Genomic DNA, 25,802 nt, shown 5'->3' with positions numbered 1-25,802 from the left:
GGGTGTAGGTTCATGCTCCTCAGATGCGTGTTACCACACCCAAGACACCCACCATACTAGACCATTGGGCCACCTCCCCACATGCTCCTCTGTTTCACCCCTCATCCCCTACTCTCTCTCTCTGGTGGCCTCATTGCTATATTCAGATATCTAGGATTTGTTTTGGTTTAGCTCTTCTGTCCCTTTGCTTTGTTTCTTTATATTTCCCATATGACTGAAACTATCCAATATTTGGCTCTCCTTCTAACTTACTTCACTTAGCATAACCCCCTCCAATCCTATCCCTATTGTTGCAGATGGCGAGTTAATCCTTTTTTATAGCTGAGCAGTAGTATATACCACATCTTCTTAATCTACTCATCCGTCATTGGGCTGGGTCTATAACTTGGTTATTATAAGTAGTGCTACAATGAACAAAGGAGAGCAGATACCCCTTCAAACTAGTGCTGTTGTATCCTTTGGGTAGATACTTTGGAGTGGGATTGCTGGCTCACACAGTGGATCTATTTTTAAAATTTTGAGACACCTACATTCCCACCAACAGTTTCTAAGTTTCCCTTTTCTTCATACTCTTGCCCATACTTGTCATTTCTGGTCTTGGGATATGCATCATTCTCCCAGGAGTGAGGTGGTGCCTTACTGTAGTTCTGATTTGCACTTCACTGATAGATGTGATAATCAGCATTTTTTCATGCACCTGTTGTCCATCTGCATGTCCTCTTTGAAAAAGTATCCATTTAGCTCCTCTCCCTACAAAGAACTCATATAATTCAACAACCAGAAAACAAATAGCCCAATTAAACAATTGCTTGATGTGTTTTCATCTCTCTCCAAAGTCATTAGCATCTTAACTGAGGTCTTCAAACACTATAAAGCAAGGTCAAAATCTCAACTACTCCCATGGGCTATGCAGATGATGTAAGTAAGTGGGGATGAAACCAACTGGATAGGGATCTTTCTGACACTTTGCAGTGTACTCTGGGGTTTGCCAAAGTCCTTCCTCTGTTCTCCACATTTTCTGGAAACTGAGTCTCTGCTGGCCCTATTGGCATGATGACCAGCATTTCCAGAACTTGCAGTCTTCCAATAGAAACCAGTATCCCAGATTCATATAGCATCTATTTTCATTCTTAAATGTCTTGAATTAAATTCACCAAGCACTTGAGCTGGCTTTGGCTTCATAATGCATGTACCACGGAGATATGTCTAACGCCGAGGGTGGATTGTTTTGATGGTGTTCTTCCCAGTTCCCTCCAGGGTACAATAGCAACTGACAGTGGTCTTTCGCATGCATGATCATATTTGTGTTTCAGAGTTGGAGCAAGTATTAAAGGTTCCAGTCTATAGATCAAATACTGAGGCTCAGAGTGGTTACCTGATACAGCCAACATCACAGAGCCAGAGGGGAGCTGAGCTGGTTGGTTCACATTTCAAGTCTCAGTTGGTCTCACTATCTAACACACTGCTGGGAGGTCAATTAAGTACCACCCCTGGCTTGAGCCCACTGTTCCTGGCCTCCATCTCTTTCCCTGAGATACATTTAAGTAGCTTTCAACAGAAGCTTGGCAACATACAATTTTGGCATCTAATTCAAGTACTTCAACCGACTGTAGTATTTTATGTTCTAATCAATTGGTTTCATGCTTTTTAAAGGTCCATATATATCCTGGTGTGCACTAATCTGAAAGGTATTGTGGAACAACTTAGATGTTTCCATTTGTTCAAAGATTTTAACAGGTTGATCACATCAGCAGTGAGCTGTGGGCCCGCCCCTCTTTCCTCCTTCAGAGAAATGTTACAACAACTTGCTGGTGTCTCTGGAAATAGCCGCTTGCCCCCACCGTAGCGATAAATCTTGGGTTCGCTCTATAACCCCTGATGCATTTCCCATTTTCCCACCAAATTCCACTGTCCAAATTTGGAGTCTGAACTTGACCACAAGCAGATACAATTTCACTTTGTGGGATTTTCCCAGCTTTTCCTTGCATTATGGTTGCAAAGCTTGTAACACCAGCTGTGTCTGAGCCAGCCCTCCAAAAAAGGCAATTGTGCTCCTTGATAGAATCACGAAGCAGGGCGCTGCTGCCAGCGCAGCCCCGCCAATAGCCTTTTCAGAATTCTGGAGTTGCTTCCAGCCCTCCCTCCCCACGCTGCCGGTTAATGATGTGAGCCCCTCAAACAGAGCTGAGCCCTTTAAAAGGCCTAAGAAAAGAAGGGGAAAATAATGCAGTTTTCCTTTCTCATTTTCTGGGATTCTATTTTTATTTTCCTCATCACCAAAACCCTATCATTCTTTCATTCATTTAATCAATACACATTTATACATTACTATCCGTGTCCCAGGCATTTACACCACAGGTTGGCAAGAACAAGAGCAACAAGAGAGGCTGCTATTTATGTGGCAACTCGGCCAACAACAGGGGAGCAGATGTGGGGTAATAGTAACAGCGAGACCAGCTCACAGACCCCACCCCAAATCCTTGCGGAGGGAGGACCTTCAGAAGTGGAGTTTTCGGACCTTAGAGGTACGATGTGACATGTATACATTGTCTGGCTCGCAGGCCCCAGTTATCAGATCTCGCTGGGGAAAGAGTGACAAGCAGCCACCTGTCAGTTGGGGTCAGATTTTGCCCCACATTCATTTTGACACCAAACTTTCAATTTCAGAGACGCGGAGGTTTAGGAATGGCAGATATAGGATGTGGGAGCATTAATAGTGATCATCTTTGGAGGGCTGACTGTCCCCATAGGAAACCTCCTTTGCCTGTTTTAACCCTCCAAACAGTCCTTGGAAATGAACTGTTGTTTGGTAAAAGGACTTATCTGATAAACGCCCACAAGGACCACCTTAAGGGAACCTTACATCAGGGAAGCAGACTCTGCTCTCTCTATTTTAAGGAGAGGAAGCCTCGGTTCATGGAGGTTAAGTAACTCTCATAAGGCTGTGGAACAAGGGAATGCCGGGCCGGGTTCCTCGGCTCTTGGTACCAGAAGCTAAATTGTTTCCATGATGCAAAACCGCTGCCTTTCTGGGACCCCTCCGAGTCCATGGAATGCCCTTCCTGCCTTTTTCTCTTTCAGCTCCAAACCTTTTAGCATCCCTGGGAGGCCTGCTCGACACGATGTTAAGTCCTACTCCACGGGTTTGTTCTGAGTGAAACACCCCTGTTCGGAGTCTGACCTATCGGGGCTTGAATTTCATCCCCAACATCAGCTTGGAAAGTTATTTCACATCTTTGAGAGTGTTTTCTCATCCCTGAAAAAAAAAAAAAAAACAGTTCCTAATTATTAAAGTTACTATGGAGACAGAAAGGACTGATTTGTGTAAAGTGCTTAATATGATGCCTGGAAAACAGTCAGTGCTTGACAAAGCTGTTCCTGTTGTCATTCTTACTGCTTTTGTTATCATTCTTGTAAAGATGTTCCTTGAACAGAGTCTGTGTCTTAGGTCACATACGAAGTGAATTAGATGCTGTAGCAGAGGAATTCTATTCCACTCTAAGTATCTGGCACATCCACTGTCTTTTCTAAAGAGCCGATCGCATGACCTGCAGGGCCACGAGCAAAGCTGACTGGCCCGTGAATAGGCACCTGACCCATGAACAGCCACCTCTAGGGGCTTCTGGCTCCAGAGTCAAAGTACTTGCCCCAAAGGGATAATAATGATTCTAAATCCATCAGGAAGTCTTGTTAGAGGGAGTTCGGATGAAATATGTAAAATGACAGAGCAGTGGGTCGTGGGATTTGAAGCCAAATACAGACCAGGCAGAGGCAGAACCTATGGTGCAGCAAACCCAGAATGTGTGAGACAGTAGAGGACACACATGAGGGACACAGAAGAAGCCAGAAGAGCAGTTGAGCACCAGGAGCCAGGGCGAGCAAGCCCTGCGTCAAGTCTTCAAAACACCCGTGACGGGACTTGCACCAGGACCTCTTTAACACCAGGGCTGAAGTTCTGGATCGCCACACTGGAGCCACAGGTCCTCATGCTGTCTGGGGCCAGTGAAGTATCAGAAGTGAGAGGTGGGTTCAGGGGAGACCTGTGTCAAAAGGGAGAGTGAGGAGCCTTTCAAAAGGGGGCAGCTGCGGACTCATTTTAGACAAATTTTTCTGTTGTTGGGGGAAAAGGCTGTCCTAAAGCTAATTCCACACAGGCTTTGTGGACTGCCACTCCCACCCCAGGCCAAAGCCAAAGACACTGGGAACTCCAAATCCCATCACCACCAAAGGGAAGGTGGCTGGGACTTGAGGGTGGGGTTCAGCAGCCAGGTTGGTATAAAGCCAGACACGTGGGCTTGGGGGGGTTCCCCCATTTTGGCTCTCCACCAGCTTGCAGCATCCGGCCAGCTCTGAGAGTGCCTTTGGGTTTCCAGGTCATCGGATCGGGTAGGACGCATTAAAGACTTTATTTCCCTATTTTCTCCCTGAGTTGTACATTTTCCTTATTTCCTTTTCCCTTGTAAATAAACCTTTTATGAACCTTTTGTGTGTGCCTGTAGTGGAGTATTCATAAGTCCCTTTTTTTAATTTTATTTTTATATTCCCCAAACAATTGCAACCCCTTTATTTTGACCCTAATCCCAAGTGCGCAGGTGAGGACCCACAGCCAGGCAATCCGTTCAGTATCGGGGCTTCCCTATAACACTATGTGAGAACATGAGCCCAAGATGTCAGCTCTTCTGGCTTTTCAAAGGAAGCCAGAAATCCAGAGAGCCATGGGAAAACTTCAGAGCTTTAATGCTGAGAACAAATTCCAGTTTTTCAGCACTGCCGGCAAAGATACACACACACACACACACCTTTGGATTAGATTTAGTCTACAAGCCTCTAGCTTGAAAACACTTCCTCACACTGTTGGGTGTGAGAGAAGGGAGATTATTAGTGTGATGCCCAAACTCCTTTTTCTGACCAATGGAATAGAAAAGGAGAAAGATGTGTTATCACCCCAATAAGAAAACATCCCAGAAACTACCATTTAAAGCCAAGTTCTGGGAGCAAAATCCAAAAACAATGCTTTGTTAAATGATCCAAAACATTTCATATATCCAAAGGGTAAGACGAAGAATGTTTTTGGTCCAGATGGAGTAATAGGGGCCAGACTGGCTCTCCCACCTGAAACACCTAAATAGACAACACATATACGAAGCAGCACTTTTCAAGATTTCAACATACAGTACAGAAGGACAATGAGTTCTGTGAGGTCAGGAATAAGTGAGCGAGGCTTGAGCATGCCCCAATTCGCAGCCTGGGCAGCAGACAGAGAAACCCAGAGGAGCCCTGTGGCCCCTTCTGAGTGTAGGTGAAGGAGCAGAGAGTGAGAGGACACCAAAATGGCAGCATTTGGAGGATGGAGTCCTGGGACTAGTGCAGATGTATGACAGAGACCACAGAGCCCCCTGAGTCTTCAGCTGAGAACCAACCAGTGTGTGATGTGAGGATGTGAGCTGTGAGGAGAACACTTAGAGGGCTGAGGGGGCAGAAATGAATCAGCAAAACACACATGGGGCGGGCCTCCCTGGTGGTACAGCGGTTGAGCGCTGGGTTGCGAAGCTGCCCGCAGCCTCTGCAGCGCCAGTTCAATCCCCGGCTGCCGGCGAGGGTCCCACATGGCGCGCAGACCTCTCCTGCCGCCCGCTGCTCCCCTCAGCAGTGTACTTCGTCAGTCTGCCTGCTCTGCTCCCCACTCTGGCTCTGGTGAATTCTCTCACCCTCCCGCGCTTCTGACTGTACCCAGTGCTTGTATAAATAAATAAAAATCTTAAAAAAAAAAAAAAAACACACATGGGGCGTGGAATAATTCTTTTTCCCAATAGCCAGAGTGGAAAATCTCATATTTCATGAAGAATTGGGTGAAATATTTGAAATAGTTTTGCCTCAGTAATGGGGAAAAAAATAGCCCTAGACAAAATGTTGCTCTGTCTTGCTTAAGAAAGCTTAAAGGCAAGACTCAAAAGAATCAATACATTCAATTTCAACAAATGCATACACCTGAGGAAGCACAGCCTCCATCAAGACAATGCTTGGAGCCATCACCCCCACAAAGTTTCCTCACAGCCCTCTTCAATTCCTCTCTCCCTGGCTCTCTTTGCTCCCGGCTCCCCACAATCCTCAGGCAAACCATCTGATTTCTCCTGACTAGAGGTTGGCTTGCATTGTTCAGAACTTTGTAACATGGAGTCAAAGAGTACATGCTCTTTATTTTTAATTGTCTTCTTTCCTTCAGCAACACTGTAGCCTAAGCCTGCTGTGTTCCACCAGAAATTGGAGGAAGGGGCCAGGAGAGAGAGAAAGAGCCTTTCGGTCACTCCAGCACATCAGAGATGTGGCCGGGTAAGTACAGCAGTGACTCATGCAAAGGAAATGATCATTTTACTTCCTCAAAGCTAGAAGTGACAGCATAGGATGCTCAAAAGGCCCGGAAGCCATGACATAAGGGCGCCAGGCCAGCCGTGGCTGTCCAGAAGTAAATGTAAGAGGCCAGAGCAATCCTCCAAGGAACAGGAGGGGAGAAGTCGGAACAAGGGTTTACACCAAATTAAGTGTGGAAGTGGATCCAGAAAGGCAGTGTTGTATTACTTCATACTCCATTGGACACAGATGCAGTAAGATTCCACCTCCTCTCACTGATAGTTCCATGACAACACCTAGAGAAGTGGGCTGAAAATGACTCTGAGGGGCAGAGGTTGGGAGAGTGTGCAGGCAGTGAGTCAGGGAAGCTGGAGGTCGGAGAAAGGCTGTGAGTACTGATCGCGTGCCTGTGAGAAGGGGAGAGGGGAATTGAGAGAGGAGTGAAGAAATCTTTCCCCACAGCTGTTCCCAGCTGCCGTTCCTGCCCTGAGGTATTGTCTAGCTCCACCTAGGTTTAAGTCCCTCTCCTTCTGAATCTGCCATTTCCTTTTCTGGGGGAGGGGCTGACCTCTCTTGGCTGTTCTTTTTTCTCGGCCATTCTAGGAGAGTTTGCTCTCACTAAGAGCAAGGCAACTGCTTGAGGCTGTTCTGCCTCCAAGCAAAGCTTCCCATTTTCTTGCTAGTTCACCTGGGTGGGCCTCAGGTGCTGTACACTGCACATTCTTATCTCCCCAAAATTCACACATGGAAGCCCTAACCCCCAATGGGACTACCTGTAGTGATGGGAGCTTGGGAGGGTATTTACATGGGGTCATGAGGGTGGAGCAGGGCATGGGGATTAGTGTCTCTAGGGAGAGACCCAGAGCTCTGCCTACCTCCTGAGACAACAGCGGGTCTGTTCCTTGAGCTTCCAGTCTGACATTCTGTGATAGCAGCCCGAGCTGACTGAGACACAAGCGTACACTAAACTAGATGGTCTAAACTTGACCAGAAGATAAATACAACTTCCGTCATCCAGCTGTGATGTTCCTGAAAGCAGATATCTTAGAAAACCTGGGACCTGATGGATTTTAAAAATCAGGAATTTAATCGATTCACATTTCAAAATTACCAGTTACTTTCCATGTTTACTTCTGAAATGTATGAATTCCTCTCCGTATAGAGTCAGTAAGCACTTTTGCAAGCATAAGAAAAATTGCTTTTGACCTTTGGGGAATGCAATTTAGGGTTTATTGTTTGGAAAGCCCCAGGTAAATAATGATTATACAGTAATAAATTGTGTAATTGCATTTAATCTGTGCCCGGAGGCAAGGAAGCTCTGCAAATCAGTACCTTCCAAATGGAAGACTCTGGTTCTGAGAGCAGCAGAGAGCAGCCAGGGTGAGGACAGCCAGGGCTGCAGCGAGCATTGCTTGTGAGTGATCTTAAGAATGTTCCTAACTGCACAGAAGGGTCAGGTTTGGTCCAGTTTCAATCATTGACATTCAAGTGTTGAGGAAGACCAGGACAAATTATCAGAGTCATGCAAAAGAGGCCTGAGGATAGAAGCCCCAAGGCTTTTGAATTGTTTCATTTAGGGAACAGAAGGCTAAGGGGTGACTTTGGGAATGCATTCCCCAAATCGGCTAAAAGAATGGGTTGAAAAATCCATAGATTAAGAAAAAGGAGGTAATTAGTTGAGGTTCTATTTTGAACCAGTTGCAGGTGTGACCTTGAATGAGGGGTTTGCCCTTTTCTGGGCTGGGTAAAGGAAAAAGCAATCAAGATGTGAGCACCAGAGGCAAATCACCTGGACCTCCATCCCCGCTCTGGCAGATTCCTGCTCCCTGACCTTCGTTTCTTTGTGATATGGGTCCAGTCATATTACCCGCCGAAGAGGTTGTATAAAAATTAATGAGAGGACACATAGGGGATCCTGTGCTGATAATAATATAATAGTAATAATATCTCATTTCTGTCATAAATGAGGTCTTCAGCATAGATGAGTTGTTTGGAAAACTGAAGCATTATCTTTTTTTAGCAATAATTTTTATATTTTCATGAAAATCTTTCCATAACACTTTCCACATACTGAAACAGAATGTAAGGTAAAGAACATATAATTTGGCATAAGAAAATATGAGGCTTTGGCCTGGCTTCATTTAGTCACTAGGGGACCTAAGGAAACCATTGGGTGTCTCTGAGCAGAGATTTGTTGGCATACTTTATGTGCATGTCACAAAATATACTGACCAAATACATGTTTTTTGCAAACTTATTGGCCAAAAATAAATCATTGTTTATTTTTCTTGAGGTTTCAAGGCCATTGTCAGGAACCTGGATTGTTACACCATAACGTGATCCAGTTTTCCCCCATCAGGGTAAATGCAAAATGTGTGCTGGGTTCATATCCCAGGATCATCATCCTCTTGTGAAACCAGAAGTCTGCAGCATGGACTCGATGTTTTCCCTAAACTCACTGCCCAGGAAATATTTGTTAAATAGATAAATTAATCATGCTTTTCTGAGACAAGTGACTTTAGACTTTTATTTGAAAGAAAAACATTGCATACTAATTACAAATAAACATAAGACATATGAGAGCTGTATAAAGAAGTGTCTTTGTCAGTTCTGACTGCAAGAGTAAAATACCATAGATTGGGTGGCTTAAGCAACAGAAATTGATTTCCCACAGTTTTGGAGACTGAAAGTCTGAAATCAGGGGGCCAGCAAGGTCGTTTCTGGTTAGAATTCTCTTCCTGGTACAACGACAGGCTGGTTCTCCTTGGAACCTCAAGAAGGATACACAGGAGAAAGAGAGGCAAGACTAAATCCCTTCCTGTTCCCCCAAGGACACTAATCCCATAATGGGGGCTCCATCCTCGTGAGCTAATTACCCCCAAAGACAGATAACCACATTGGGGATTAGGTACTCAATGCATGAAGTGGGGAGAGGGGAGATACAAACATAGCAAAGGCTAGTAAAAAAAAATAATTACCCAACATCTCATCACCTAGAAACAATCATTACCAACACTCAAAAAATATCAATCCATTCTTTTATACATAAATGGAAAGGGATTGAAAAAGGAAAAGAATATGATAGATAGCTCATCCATACATATATATGTCAAAGAGTGTATTTAAGAAAGCATTGGGTTCATAATATAATCCCATTTGGAATAAAAATATTTTCTTCTCATATGAATTTTGAACAAAGGAAAAAAAAAGATCCTAAGGAAAAAGGAAAGTTGCTAAACTGGATGTTTCTTATGCCCAAGATCTATTAATTATCGAGTGTTTCCTCAAAGTTTAAGGATTAACAGATTACAGAATAAACTTTAAGAAATCATTTTAAATCAAACATTCAACATTATGTTCTACCCTTGGCTTCCCTGAGGAGTAACATAATTACTTTGTTTCTCATCCCGTCTCCCTTTCTGCCCACATTTATTAAATAGATTACTATTTTTAATTTGTCAGAGTTTGGAGAATCTGTGTTTCATTCTAAACCCAAAATTCCCACCATGTACTATTTTAAGTATACATTCCAATGTGTACAGTAGTTAATTCCTATTGAGTCCCCACTTTGTCTCTGGTACTGTTCATGTGCTAGGTATATAGTGGTGAACAAAACAGAACAGAGGCTGTGAAACTTATAGTGAGACACAGATATAAATAAACACCATCCTGTATCTGTACATACACTTGCATATACAAAATATGTCATGGTAAATGCCGTGAGTAAAATAAAAACAGGTAAAGGGAGTAGAAAGAGGAGTATCAGCATGTGGTTGCATGTTTTCATAGGGTGGCCTGATGATCTTAAGAACATTCTAGGGCCTCCCTGGTGGCACAGGGGTTAAAATCTCAGCACGATGAAGCTGTCTGCAGCCACTGCTGCATGAGTTCAATCCCTGGCCAGGTTGGAGACCCACATGGTGCAGCAGACCTCTCCTGTCTCTCCTGCTGCTCCCCTCAGCAGTGTATTTCAGTGGATCTGCCTGTTCAGCTCCCCACTCTGTCTCTGGTGAATCCTCTCACCCCCTGCACCTCTGGCCTATACCCCAGTTCTTGTATGCATAAATAAATAAACGAATAAGTGAACATTCTAGCCAATGAAAAAAATATAAGTGCAAAAACCAGCTTTTTGGGGTTACTTGTATCCTAAAGCCTTTTGTTTGGTTGTAATTTCATCAAGAAACAAACTCTCAATTGAGTTTTTTTAAAGAAGTACTCATTGGTGTTTTTTCTAGAAGTTCTCTAATGCCTGAGAATGTTGGTCTCTTGTCACATTACTTAGAAGGCAAATAGGCTGCTTTCAAGCAATGTGGCTCAACAGTCTTTTCCTCCGCACCTTATCAACTCTGTCTTTGAAAGAAAAAGATATTTGTTCCTATGGCATTGGCTGCTGCTGTGGCTATATCTCAAGGAAGAGGGTATATGGGGAAAAGCTCCTGGAGATAAGGGGGCCAGAATGGTACATGGCCATCATGCTCCTGCTGGGAGAAGGGGGTAAAATGGAACTGGCAAGGGCAGTGGGGATGGGGAAGCGAGCACAGAGATGATTCTCTCTCTCTGTTTCTCTCTATATGGTATTGACCTATGAGGCGGTACAGCTGGGTCCCAGCTTTTGAAATCTGAAAGATTTAGGTTCCAATCTCGTATCTGCCATGCACTCCTGGAAAAAATAGCTTTGCCCTCCTGAGCCTCAGTTTGCTCCTCTGTAAAATGGGAATAACAGCCATTTTCTTGGAAAGGTGTCTGTAAAGATTAAAGACAATATATGCAAGGTTCCTGGGCTTAGTACACAGAAGAAGTTACTATTTCCATTCTCCCATCCTTGGCTACACAGCTAAATTTATTGAGGAATAAGTTTTGATTATACACATAATGAGGAGATACATGCATATGTATATCTATACCTATCTATTAATATGTATATATATTAGGAAAATGTACATTCAAAATAAAGTATACATACAAAAAGGGAGATACCAGGATACTTCGAAAGAGTCCTGATGACAGCTTCATTAAATACTAATGTCCGTGGTTGACAAATACACGGAGGTTTTCTCTACAAATGTCAATTTAACACACATTTAAGTTCCATCCTTTTCCTTTTCTTTATGAAAAACTACAGTCAATGCAAATTCCTTCCTGGAATCTAATATGGAATAGATGAATTTATATATTGATCAATGTGAAGAGGTTGATGAAACTGATGAAAACAGCAGTTAACCAACCAGGTGATGCATCAAAATCTGGCCCTATCATTGCATGCCTATCTCTCCTCCTATCAAAGTCATTAGAGTCGTATCTTCCTGGATGATTTTTGTCTTATCTTTTCTGTATTCATAAAATGCATATCAATTGTGAGTAATCAGGGCAAATGGGCAGAATCTAATATATTTATATAGATCGAGTCCTTTGGACCCCACTATAATTTAATTTTCAGTATCTATCTCCTTTATTTTAATTTCCTCTGCCTTCAAATCTTTTTAAAAAAATTATTTAATTTTTGCGAGAGGATCCTGGACTCCTCAATATACACTCGAGTCTGCTGTGCTGTCAGAATGGCACATCTGAAGGAAAAGGTACCCATAGCAGAATTATAATGTATGCCAACTGGCCTATATCTAGCTAGGTTTCTTGGAAACTTCTTTATCTCTGCAATATTTACCAGTTTGGCTCACCTGTCAATAGGCAGATAACAACTGCTGTGTCAGGTAAATTCTCAGCTTTCAGGGGAACTATAATTCTAACTTCAGGATGACAGGAACATACAACTAGAAATTTGATAGGCCATGTGCTTTAAGTGAATGCAGTTAGGATGAGAGAGATTGATGTGGGGTCCAGAGCAGAAAATCATGGCTGCACACACTTCTGAATTGGAAGGAACTGAGGGATCCTCTAAACTTTTGAATACATCAGACTCACATGGAAAACTTGTTAAACGCAGTTGCTGGGCATTTCTAACAAGTTCACAAGGTAATACTGATGCTGCTGGTGGGACCCACGCTTTAAGAATAACTGGTCCACAGCACAGATTTTCTCTCTGTGGTTCCCCAAGGGCTTGCTTGACCATTTTTTGTAATTTTCCTTCTCCCCATTGTTTGCTTTGGGTTTGTTCTACTGTGTTCGGGGTTTTTGTCATAGCTGAGCCCTTCTCCCCCACTGTTCTGGGTGTTTACTTGATGGTGGGCACAGCTAATGGGGTCTTGTAGGATCTGCGGAGGTGCTAGAGCTTCCCCCAAAGTACTTCTGGGCCTCGTTCTGTTGGTCAAGAGGACTGGGGGATGCTGCATCAAGAGGCTGTGTTGCTGGGACCTTGCCTCACCCAGGAGAGGTGGCTCAGGGCCTGTTTCTGGTGGCCAGGAGGGCACAGGGTTGCTGAAGTTCCCTGACATGGGAGGCCCTGTACACCTGAATGCTAAATGGGATGCACTTCCCAGTGCAGCTGGGAGCCCACATTGAATATCTAGTTCCTGCAAGGTCACAGCTAGGACCTCTGTCTGATCCTGAGGAACTGGCAGCAGGGCCTGGAGTCAAGACTCTCACCAGGGGGTTCCTGAGAGTTCCTGATGTAAAGCAAGACCCCTTGAGGCTCAGGCTGGGGGGCACTGGCAGTTGAGTGCTGAGTCACTCAAGACTTTGAAAGATAACTTCTCCCCTTGAATATGTGTGTGTGGGTGACAGAGAGGATGTATGAATAAAGAAAGGAGCAAATGATTCTCAAAAGAACACTGGAAATGGTCTTACCTACAAATTCCCTAGGGTATGAAAGAAAAGAAATTCTGAAAATCATTATGAAAGTGAGAGGCTGTAGAATAGGAGTTTCACTGAAAATGGAAGAAGCAAGTAGAATGTTCAATAAACAAGGGAGCAACTATGCTATCCTTATTAAAGTAATTGGGAAAACATTTAAATATTTAATTTCATCCATATGTCTAAGCTGACTGAATAAATGGAATAAATATAAATTAAATCTTAAAGAAATTATATGCTATCTGAATGTTAAAAATAGGTTATAAATATATGAACAAAAAGACCATTTTAACACAAGTGGGTTGATCGTAGGTCGATGTTAAATACAAAGCTACACTTTTGTCTCCTGGTTCCCAATCCAATATTTTATTTACATAACTGTATCCACATCCCAATAATATTCATTCAATTCTATAGTAGATCACCAACATTCTAAACTATGGACTATGACCAATCTAATAAACAGAAAAAAAAGAGGAGAAATTACAACAGGCATTTTAGAAATACAGAAGATCATAAGAGATTACTATGAGCACCTATATGCCAACAAAATGAATAACCTAGATGAAATGGAGAAATTCTTAGTAACCTACAACCTGCTGGAACTGAACCAGGAATAAATAGAAGACCTAAACAGAAAAATCACAAGCAAGGAGATTGAAACAGTAATTAAAAGACTCACAAAGAACAAAAGTCCAGGCTCAGATAACTCTACAAAATCTTCAAAGATGAAAACCTATCCTACTCAAAATCTTGCCCCCCCCAAAAAAATAAAGTGGGGATGTGGGAAGCTTCCAAATATATGGTTGAGAGGACAATATCATCACACTGATACCAAACCTGACAAGATATTACAAAATAAGAGGGTGCCTTTTTCTCCACATCCTCACCAATATTTGTTGTTTCTGGTTTTGTTGATATGGGTCATTTTCACAGGTGTGAGGTAGTATCTCATTACAGTTTTGAGTTGTAATTCCCACGTGATAAGTGATGTTGAACATTTTTTCATGTACCTATCGGCCATCTGTATGTCTTCTTTGGAGAAGTACCTATTCAGCTCTTCTGCCCACTTTGTGACTGGGCTACTTGTTGTCTTTCTGTTGAGTTGTATGAGTTCCTTGTAGCTCTTGTGTACTAGCCTCTTCTAGGAGGCACAATGTGCAAATGTTTTCTCGCATTTGGTAGGATGTCCTAATTGTAATGACAATTTGTCTTACTGTGCAGAATGTTTTTAGTTTGATGTTGGGCTTCCAGACTTAGGAAAACCATGGTCATGACAATGACCAATGGAGAAGGTGAATAAGGGGGAAACTGAAGTTAGGATCCCTGGAATGAGAGAGTAAAAACACTGCCTCATGTTTATCCTGGATGCCATGCTTGTTACCACTATGTCTCTCCTCACAGGTAGAAGGTACCACAAACAGGAATACTTCACAAGGAACAGTCTAGGTAACAGCGAAATGAATGGTCTCATCATGGAGTTTATAATATATGGCCCTTCAGAACCCCTGTGCCTCAGTTCCTCCAACTTGTAAAATTTACCATTGAGACACTGGATCCTGTGGGACTGGGCCCAGGGATGGTGAGGCACTTTACCCTCAGCTGACTTTTTGCAATTGTCTGTATTTGGTTACTGCTGAAATGGACTGAGGTCATATTAGCACTAAATTAGAGGATGTTTTTCATGTTTCTAAATGTCAAAAATGTTATAAAATTAGTGTAAGCAGAAGGGGAGAAAACACTGGTGAATATTTTTCCATTAGTCCATTGTGTTTGTCAAGGTTGCCCAAGGATTATTTATGAAAAGTGAGAGAACTTCTGTAATTTTGGTGAAAAAGTCAAGCCTCTACTTTTTCTAGCCGGAACTATAAAATCTGCCAGACCTGTGATCATCAAGAAATCTCAAATTTGGTGCTTGTTTATTCATCCACTCAAAGTTTTATTTACCTGATCTTAGCACAATTAACCAAATGGATTACTCAGACAGGTTAGCTGAGCGCACACAGCCCAGGTAACATTTATACAGTTTACTCAAACTGATAAATTGACAAGTAAATTAGACTATGATAACGTGTGTGTGTGTGTGTGTGTGTGTTTTCCAAAACACACACATATGTGAATATTTATATGTAATATTACATATATAATACAATATCCAGAGCAACCATTTTAAAAAATGGTCACCCAAATAATCAAACAAAGTCAAACTATACGGCTGGCCCTTTAAAGCAGACTGCAGATCTGAGACACTCAGGAGGGGAGGTGGGAGAGGGAAAAGGAGAGAATATAGAAGGAGGGCAGGAGATTGTGGTGGAGTGTAGTAGAGGATTGTGGGTACTTTGGTGGTAAGAAAACTACAGTGACCACACCTGAGGGAAGAAATCCTATATTGTGAAAAAATACACAAGGATATATTTTTTTTAATGGCTATTTACCCAAAGCAATATCTGAATGAAAGGATGACATGACATTGTCCTTGATCTCAAGAAACTAACAATCTAGTAGCCAATAAACCAGGGACCTATTCCATCAAAAGTCAGATCTATCTATCTATCTGTCTATCTATCTATCTGTCTTTCTGTCTGTCCATCCATATGTACAGCCAGCCACTCAGCCATCCATCCATCCATCCATCCATCCACCTAATGCAATTAATCATAACAGTTTGAATGAAATGTGGAAATTTTGTGGAGATTCTGGAAGGTTCCCAAAGAAAAATCACATAGCAGATCCACCAAAGTCTTGAAGTAAAGCCATGCTCTAAGTCTGACATACCTCTCTGCAGCTATGTCCTTGGCCCAGTAGGAGTTTTCTTCCCCGAGGATTGCTTGACCTACACAACCTGAAATCCAGAAGAAAGCAGACAGACTAGGAGCACTGTAATAATCAGAACAATGCATTTTTCCTTAGAATTTTTCTCTTACAGTCACAAGTAATTTGAATGCCAAGTAGCAAGAATCACAGGAAAATGTGGGTTAGTCAGACTTTCCACAGGTTCTGTGACACAATTCATGTTCCTTCTGATGGTAAATAAAAGCGTAAGTGAACAATAGAAAAGGCTGATTAGACGATGTCCAGTTTGAAGTAAAACGCAGATAAATCCTGATATCTATCACCATGTTAAATCCTTAGACATTCTGTGCCTTCTGATAATATTGGGGAAAGAGATAAAGACAGAGGAAGAAAGGAAGCAGAAAGTCGAAGCAAAACACATCATAATTCAATTGATACAGCACATTTTATCCCTTCTTTTTCTCCTTGTCTGAGTGGTTCTTCCTTACCTTGCAAATTCAGCAACTGCTCTTCAGAGACACAGTGAGGTCTCCCAGCAAACTCTGCATCCTGAATTTGGCCTCATCTGTGTCTAATGGAGTCTCCCTCTAATGAAGAGCATCATGGTTCAGTGGATTCACATCATTCATTTCATCCATTTCAAAAACAACCCCCCACACACTAATTTATTGTAACCAGCACATTTCAAAACAAAAGTTGTTTGGGATTTTAGTCTCTTATTAAAAATTGGGAATGCTGGGCCTCCCCAGTGGCGCAGCGGTTGAGCACTGGGCTGTGAAGCTGCCTGTATCGTCTGCAGCGCCGGTTCGATCCCTGGCTGCCGGGTGAGGGTCCCACATGGCGGGCAGACCTCTCCTGCCGCCCGCTGCTCCCCTCAGCAGTGTCCTTCGGTCCTTCTGCCTGTTCTGCTCTCCGCTCTGGCTCTGGTGAATTCTCTCACCCTCCCGCGCTTCTGACTGTACCCAGTGCTTGTATAAATAAATAAATAAATCTTTGAAAAAAAAAATGGGAATGCTAATACACATAATTTTTCAAATACTTCCAAAAAAGAAAAAGGCAAAAGAAAACACGGGTTCTCACAAAATAAAATGAATCAGTCTCCGTGTCTGTAAACCATTTACCTATATGCATCTTAGCCTGATTCTTAACTTATTTTGCATGTTTATAATAGCTTATATACACTTTTGTACATTTTTAACCTCTAATTCAGCACTATCTGAGTTATATAAAAATCAGTCCTTATTTTTAAGGACTGCAGAGATTTAAATCAACTGTTCTTTCTTTACAGCCAGTCATTAGATTCACTGGGTATCATTTAAGCTGTGATTTGTTTGTCCATAAACTATTCTTCTGCACGTCCATCCTTGTAAGAGATTATGACCAAAGTAGTTATAAGTTGACTACTTGTTGATTGATTCTGCATTATGAGTCTTGAGGGCAGGGAATGCAAAATTTTCTACCTCTGTTCCTCCAGGACCCAGCACAGAACCTGACTTCCAGGAGCAGTAAATGCTCTTGGAAAAAAAATTAACTCCCTGATCATTCAGGTAGGCATACAGTACCCTGCAGGAACTGAGAAAATTATAAAATGCAGCGTTCAAACTAAAGACTTAGAGCAAAACCTGCCAGTAGTTACCAGGGAGACCAAGGACATGAGTTTCTCATGGGAGCTTCTCAGCAAAGGAGTTGACCCATATAAACACCTCTCTCCCTTGGCAGCGTGCTAATTTCTATTTCTCAGTAGGTGGACTGTTACAGGAATTCTTTTTCTGAGTACAATTCAGATTACAGTTGAGATTCCTATTGACAGCTCTGATTCAAATGCCTTTTACCAGAGAAGGGGACTTGCTGGAAACTCCCTGGTTTTACCCACAGCATACTACAGATCTGTTTCTATACCTGTGTGCCTGCTTTCTCACCTGCATACCCCATGCCCATTGTGAGCTTCTTGAAGGATGTAGTGCAATCTTACCCATCTTGGTGTTCCCCTAACTTAGCCTGATACCTGGAACAGTCCACATGGAATTCAAATTTGAGCACAACGTCTATGATTCAAAGCCCTGGGATCTTTTCATTCATTCTGCAAATATGTGTGGACATTCTGCAATAGATGGCTACATGCTACCTGATGGGGACACAGAGGCATATGAGACATTAGGTGACATCCTTTGAAATGCTTTAAGGTATGTTAATAAAAACTTGGCTTAGTCTAAAGGAGTGTATAAGTAACCCCCAAATAATAATAAAATAACAATCTAACTTAGGCTCCACTTGGCTAGAAAATACTAAGGCCTGATTCTGCAACAAATGCCCAAAATAACAGCGTCTTTAAAGGACCCGAGTACTTGGTGGCAGTGGAAACAAAGGTTCCTCTCTCCTTTACAGGACGCACAGCGAGCAGCAGCATCCACAGAGCAGGAATCGAGAGCTGACACAGGGGCAAGCTCTGTGTAACTCCGGGAAGGCTCACCCGGCTTGCTGACCACTGTGATTAATCAGAGGTGGTCCCTTCTGGTTTGTATCGTCATCCTTCAGCAGATGCCTCCAGCAAATCAGTCACATTTGAATAAGTGGTTCAAATTCCCATTGACACTGAGAATCCCTAGAAACATGACCCAGGAAGGGGCAATTCTCTAGAGGAAAGGCAAGGCCCAGGTCAGTTAATCTCATCAGCCATGTCAGGAGTACCAGGAGTGGGTAAAGCTGTCCACGGGCTCTGGCACCTGTCCCTCCAGGGGCAGCCTCTTTCTCTGCCTATCCAACCCCTTCCTGCTTCCACCCCATTCCTCGGGGTCCTTTACAGCTGAGGGCTGGTCTCTGCAGCTCTGAAAGTCTCCGTTCCCACCCAGGCTTTGTCCTATCTGCATCACATTACTGCAACTGACCTCAGTTTAGCCCTCTGAAAAATAGAGATTTAAATGCCAATGCATTCGTTTGTTTGAACTACCATAACAAGACACTATAAACTGGCTTAAGTAACAAAAATGTGTTATCTCTCAGTTCTGAAGGCTGGAAGTCCTAGATGGAAATGTCAGCAGGCCTGGTTCCATCTGAGGCCTCTCAGGGGGAATCTCTCCCAGGACTTTCTCCAGCTTCCAGGGGCCTCCAGGGTTCCTGTGCTGTGGACAGTGTTACTCTGCATCTGTCTCATCTTCACATGGTCCAAGTCTGTCTCCGAATTTTCCCTTTTTATAGGAATGCAGGTCATATTGAATTAAGGTCTACCCTGGTGACATCATTTTACCTCGATCACCCCCGTACAAACCCTATTTCAAATAAGGTCACATCCTGAGGTAATGGGCAGCAGGTCCTCAGCAGGGCTTTTTGAGGGGATATGATTTAACAACCAAGTTGATCGCGTTGTTATAATGCTACAAACACAGATGTTCCAAAGTGTGTAGATGGCAAGAAAAAAAGCTACTCCCCCTTCCTTTTAATTTTCAGTTATGATTTTTATTTAGCCTTTCCCTGAAACTCTTTGTCCCTGGCACTATCAATAAGCCTCCCCTATAATACGTTCTTGACCAGCACTTTCTCCAACCTCGTCCTTGCGAGAATATTAGAGTTGGCACAGAGCTGGGCACTCAGGAGATGCTCAATAATTTTTTTTTAAGTTTGTAGAAGTTTTCCTATAAAGGGAAAGAGTTTTGCTTTTTTCAAAAGAACCCTTCTGCTTAATTTTTTTAAGAATATATTTGTTAGTGGAATGAATGAGAATAGAATAGTACAGTGTTTAATATGAATAAATAAAAAACACACTTAGCTTTGAATGATTTATGCAGCGGGTTTGACACTTCACAGGGACTCTGAATTCAGGGCTATGTTTATTATGCTGCTTGGTACGTCCCTCCCCTGCCTCCATCAGCTCTCGCAAATTATTTGACTTGCGCTACAGTTGAAAGGACTGAAACGGTGCTAGCAAGGACAACACAGACACCATGGGGGAAGAGGCCCTGGGTGCAGGGAGCACTTCCAGGAGCCAAGGGCTCCGTCTGGGCAGCAGCAGCAGGAGGAGAATAGCCAGTACCAGGTCAGACTGGGGCAAGTACTGTGTGTTCTGGAACTGCCAGTTGGTTTACCCTGCTGGAGCAAACAGTACCTTTTCTCAAGTGTGGAAGGTCAGTGGGAGCGCTGAGCAGGACCGACAGTGGACGACTGTTGACGGGTGTAGAGAGTTGGGACTTTGCCCTGAAGATAATGGGGAAATGGAGCCCTCAAAAAATTAGAAGTAGGCAGTGACTTTATTAAGGATCCATCATGCAGCAAATCTCTTTTTGTTTCTCTAAGTTTTGTGTTGGTTTTGGGGATGATAGAAGGTGAAAGTGATCTAGTTCCTATTTTTGGGTAGGTTACAAATAAGGGACTTTTCAGTTATTTCAGGAAAATATTCCTAACCCTCTGGATTTTTCCTTCAGAAAATGGCAGTATGAGGTTGCACAGTTCCTTCCTGAGGGAGTTTTGCAAATTCCAGAGAGTAAACGAAGTGTATGTTTGACACTAGACGTTTTATATATTTCTTTAAAGTAAGGGCTGTGAGGTTAGAGAGATTTCTGTTCAAAATCAAGCTTCTCCACTAATCATTTAACACTTATTATCTTTCTCCAAATAACTTAAACATACCACATCTCTGTACCTTCATCTATCAAGTGAGACTATCAATACCTTCCTCAAGGGGACGTTTAAGTATTAAATATGAAAATAATGTAAAATGCCTAGAGCGAAGCCCAGCATATTTTAGTACTCAGTGCATATGAGTTTTATATGTCTGCCACTTATGTTTAAGCCAGTGTTTGGGATACAGCTACTCATATTTTTAAAGAAAGCAGTGTGCATTTCGGGAATTACATCTTCTAGTATTTTGGATGTGCACCAAGAGGTCAAAATCACCTTCAGAAAGTATCACTTGTTTTCCCTCAAAGGGTACCTTTGCATATCTGACTGTATATAAAGGAATGACTTAAAATGATTTATAAATGTCTAATTACTCAATACGTACATCGCAAATATCCCACAATTGGGAATTGGATTTGCTCAATGTATGCTTAAATTAACATTTTAATATAATTTAATGTAAATGGTAATCTAATAAATATTAATCCAAGTCAAACATTAACTAATTTATGAACTTGACTTGCCAGGAAGAAGCAATGTCTTGCTATTGCTTACGACACATGAAATATTTATGTAGCATGTGACACCTGCAGAATTTAAGGATTCTGTGCTACTGGGCTAGCCCTTCAGCTAAAGGTGTGCTAATGACATTGTGCTTATTGAAGGGACTAGAGAGAAGACAGGTGGAATCTCCTTTCTAGCATCCTTGCCAGTTGGCCTCAGATCCCCCTTCAACCGCTCTGAGATCTGACTTCAAATCATACCCGTAGCAACTCCTTGATATTTGCTCCAGCCTGAGATTGTCTTGACGCAGGGAATCAGAATAGCCAGGCCTCTCTTATAAAATTAACACAAAAAGAAGACAAGAAGACTCTTGTACCTATTGGTAATAAAGTAGGTTGTATTTTACAACATGATTTCATGCATATCTATTACTAGAACAGGTTTGCCTGCAGCAAAACCTCATTAGTCATTGTTTACACCTTCAGGCAAGCATCATACCAAAAATACCAACTAGAAAATTATCCCATAATTTAGTAAAACTGGCACCCTGTGCCAATGATGTGGAAGGCCATGGGAATGCACATCTAGAAATGTCTCTGCCATGTGGCACATATAAGTGTAAGTGATGCAAAACCTAAAGGTCACCAGGAGGTAGCAATGGACTGTGACCGTGTTCAGGTATGAAAGCCTAGCCCAGTGATAACTGTGGCTCCACCAACCAGCCCTGGTCAGTATCCAGATTAACCTGAAATCCCCAAATAGGAGCACTCCTCCAAATTGTGGAAACGGGACTGAAGTCTGCCTCACCACTAGTCTGTATTTAGCTGAACAAGGTGAGCTAAATTGCAAGAGTAATAAAAGGAATTTGTTTGCAAGTTGGAAAGGGAAGGAAAGAGTAGTTGCTGAGGAAAACATCAGACAGGAGAAGAGAGAATTCTCACTAGGCTATTTCAACAAGATTTTGCTGCTTATTGTGATGAACTCCAGAAAATGTTTAGTAGAATTGACCTTATTTAATGATGCTTCTTTTCATAGTCACTAAGCACTACCAACAGAGAGCAAGTCTTTTTTCAGGCCCATGGCGACTGAACTGCCCCCCTGTTAGCAGTTGGCCAAGGTCTCCGCACTGGTCTCCCAGGGCCACTTTAACAAAGGGCCACAAGCTGGGTTACTTAACACAGCATAAATTCAGTCACAGTTCTGGAGGCTAGAAATCCATGATCAAGGTGTCACCACACCTGCGCTCCCTCTGAGACCTTTAGAGGAGAATCCTTTCTTGCCTCCTCCTAGCTTCTGAGTCTGTGTGACATTGGAATGCCTTTGAATGGCACTGGAATGCCAGGCATCCTTGGCATGCAGCTGCAGCTCTGTAGTCTGCCTCCATCATCACAGGGCATCCTGCCCCCCTGTGCCTGTGCCTGTGTTTCCTCCTCTCTTAGAAGAATATGATTCATATTGGATTATGCACCCTCATCCTAAGGGTGTGACCTCACCTTAACATGATTACATGTGCTGAGACCCTAATTCCCAGCAAGCCTACCTGCAGAGGTTCCAGGTGTTAGGACTTCAGCATACCTTCTGGGGATGCAATTCAACCCCTAACAGGCTCCATGCATTACTTTTGACCAGAGTGTCAACAGAAGTAACATTTGTCTTTTCTAGCCTACAGCACTTAATTTCTGGTGGGGTTCTTTTTCTGTACATGTGTTTCCTTCCAATATTCCAAGTGGTAGCAAGTGTGTTAGCCTAAGTTCTGGAATGAGGTCTTTTCTCTACATTTCCAAAAGGACTATCAAAATGGCTTTGAATGAATGACTGAGTGACTGAATGAACTGCTTAGAGATCAATAATCAACAAAATAAACCTCAGCTCCTTCCATTAAGGGGAAGGAGACATTTATAGAGAGCCAAAATGAGCCAAAGGATCACAGGATATAAATTTAATAGCCAACTACATAGTAAATCCAATATCATTCAAAAATACATCCATGCAACAAGTTCCTACCAGCCCTTCCCCTGTTGAAATACGTCAATAAAAAGTTAAAGTCTAAGAATAGAGTTTCTAGTACCTGAACCACAGTCCTGAGCAATCTACAGCCTCCTGTGTTCTCACTTCCTTGCAAGAACACTTTCTCTTCAACTTCTGTTTTGGTTCCTTCTGAATTCTGATGTTATTTTGATCTCAAGAACTGTCTCCATTTGACAGCAGAGGACAATCTTAGTTGTAGAGAGGAAATAGGACTCTGTGGAAGATTTTCAATGTGATGTTCTCACACCATTCTGGGTAGGAAACAGATTCCAGTGCATATGGGCGGCCACCAGGTTTTTGTTGTATCAATTATTTAACCCTAGTCTAGGGCAGAATTTGAAAAACTAGTGCCTTTTACAGGGTCTCCATTTGATAACAAAATACAGCAGGATGTGGGGATACATCTAGGTAGGAATCAAGAGATCTGGATTATCTCACAAAAAACTCATTTTCTGAAGTGGGCTTGGACATCCCTAGGAGAAGGCAATTGAAACTGATACTTGGAGAGGTTAAATCACAGCTCACATTCACACAGGTAAGTTAAGCATTGAAGTCATCTTCCTAACACCATTCCTTATGACTCCAAAGTCTGTGTTCTCATTGTTAAAACTGGCAGTAGGGGAAGAGCATAAATGATGATCGCTCCTTCATTCACTGAGTCCATCTGAAACTGACTTGACAAGTTCTACCACCTCAGGTTCAATTACAGACGCTTGATCTCTCATTGCCAGATTAGTAAGAAATTATTTCCCTTGAGACTGTCTGCACTAAAACACAAAGCATACATTGTCCAAAAGGGTGGTTCTTTCCAATGACTTCTGGAGATCTGCTAACTGCATGCTGCTTATGACCCACAATACTGTATTCTGCAGTGAACACTTTGTTAAGAGGGTAAGTCTGACATTAGGTGTTCTTGCCACATATAAAAAGGGACCCATTAAGAAGAACCTATTAATATTATAATTAGTATTATATTATACTAATTATAATAAAGTAAAAATCAAAATCAATAAGCAACCATAAACCAGAGACACACTACGGGGGGCAGGGATAGGAGGAATTACGGTCAAAACAAGGGGGGTGGGAATTGTGTGGGAACTATAACCAAGATGAAAATGCATATATTGTGCAAAATGAGAAAATGATGTAAAAAATATATAAAATAAAAAAAGGGACACAGGAAACTTTTGGAGGGGATGGGTACAGTGATGGTTTCACAGGTGTATGCACATGTCCGAATTTATCAAATTATACATATTAAATATGTACAGATTTCATGAAGATTCAATAAAGCTATTAAAAATGAATCCCAACAGTAGGCAAGGTACCGCATTCTAACCTGCTAATACTGGCAAGACCTCTTATCGTTCTGGATTGTTGTAACGGGATACTGGTCACTACAGCAGGACTCACCAGCCAAGCTGCTTATTCACAGTATTATTAGTATTCAAAGGAAAATGATCTCACTCTTTCAGGGGTAAGATTAGCCAAAGGGGTTTGAGGCTGAGGGAAGTGTTCAGTTTCACCACCATGTACAGCCACTGTTCCCCAGCACTGTACAGCACTGTACAGCACTAGGTGGGTAGGTCTGGAGGGATCTGGATCACTCACGGGGTGAGGCAACCAGGCCATCTCCAAGGTGATTTAGACTTGAGCTTGTAGCCTAGACCTTCCTATCCTTAAGAAGAATTTTATTGGGAGAATCCATTGCCTTTCCCTGAGACTGGATCTTCAACAGGTCCACCCTATTTACTCCAATAATTCTCCCTTAATTAGAATCTCAGGGAGAAGGGACAGGTTTACTGCCCCTTCTCTTTTAAAAAAAAAAAAAATCCATGGGATGCTCATGTAAATTTATCTGCCTCCTCCTAAGCCAAGATCAGCTTTGCATACAATTGATCTAGAAATTGGCACTCTTGATAAAGTTATAAAAGTTTCTGCACATTATCTCAACACAATGGCTATGCTATTATCACTATATATTTGCATAACTAAGTGGCCCATTCAAATGAAGTTTCACAAGAAAGTCAGCTTCCATTGATTAAGATTTAGAAACAAATGAAAACAAACCTTCTACTTTGGTACAGAATCAATAAGCACTTAAATGATATTTATGGAGCATTTACTCAGTATCAGACCCTGGACACAATGTCCTGTTCTCTTTCAAACCTCAGAGTTCAGTAAGTGGACAAATAACCTCATTACAAGAAAACACAGTAAATGCTGTTAAGACAATAGCATATCCAATGCCATGGATACAACAAAGAAAAAAAAATAAATGTTATATAGGGAAGGGAGGCAGAGTAAACAGTGAAAAGGCAACATTTAAGCCAAAAATTGGAGATATTTGATCAAGTACAGATAAAGGGCAAATATATATCATTTGCAAAGGCAGAACAAGTTCACAGCCAATTGTGATGGTCTTTTGAATGTATCTAGTTGGCTAGCTTAGAGTCCAGTCCTCAGTTTTCCAGCAAGACACCTACACATTGCTGTAAAAGTATAATTGCAGAAGTGGCTAAAGTCCATAATCAGTTGACATAAGTGATAGAAAATGTTCTAGAGAATCTGGGTGGGCCTCCCTCAAATGATTAAATGAAAAGCAGTGCTAAGGTTTTCTTGAGAGTAGGAAAAATGCCACCTATGCACAGAAGTTTCATATCCAAAAGTCCCAAGTTGCCCTCTCTGATGGCTGGCATTATGGATTTCAGTCTTGTCATCAGCTTCAACAATCGCACAAGTCAGTTCATTACAATGAATCTCTTTATAGT

At 42.2% G+C, this 25,802-nt stretch overlaps 1 long non-coding RNA gene across 14 annotated transcripts in view; it reads right to left on the bottom strand.

The window, feature by feature from the left end:
- LOC119237929 (uncharacterized) overlaps positions 1-25,802 on the bottom strand; it is a 132,700-nt gene that overhangs the window by 31,098 nt on the left and 75,800 nt on the right. For 12 of the 14 annotated variants that reach the window (XR_008550540.1, XR_008550541.1, XR_008550530.1 and 9 more), the window contains 2 exons: positions 15,871-15,937; positions 3,090-4,040 (listed from right to left, as the gene is read on the bottom strand). This is a non-coding gene — a long non-coding RNA (uncharacterized LOC119237929). The remainder of the gene's footprint in view (positions 1-3,089; positions 4,041-15,870; positions 15,938-25,802) is intronic. The other 2 variants (XR_008550532.1, XR_008550536.1) reach the window with 2 other exon arrangements.

The sequence above is a fragment of the Talpa occidentalis genome, unplaced genomic scaffold (assembly GCF_014898055.3).
Source record: "Talpa occidentalis isolate TD23 unplaced genomic scaffold, MPIMG_talOcc4v2.1, whole genome shotgun sequence".
NCBI classification, from domain to species: domain Eukaryota; kingdom Metazoa; phylum Chordata; class Mammalia; order Eulipotyphla; family Talpidae; genus Talpa; species Talpa occidentalis.
The sequence above is the reverse complement of the archived record's forward strand: the minus strand, read 5'-3'. Positions and strand labels throughout refer to the sequence as shown.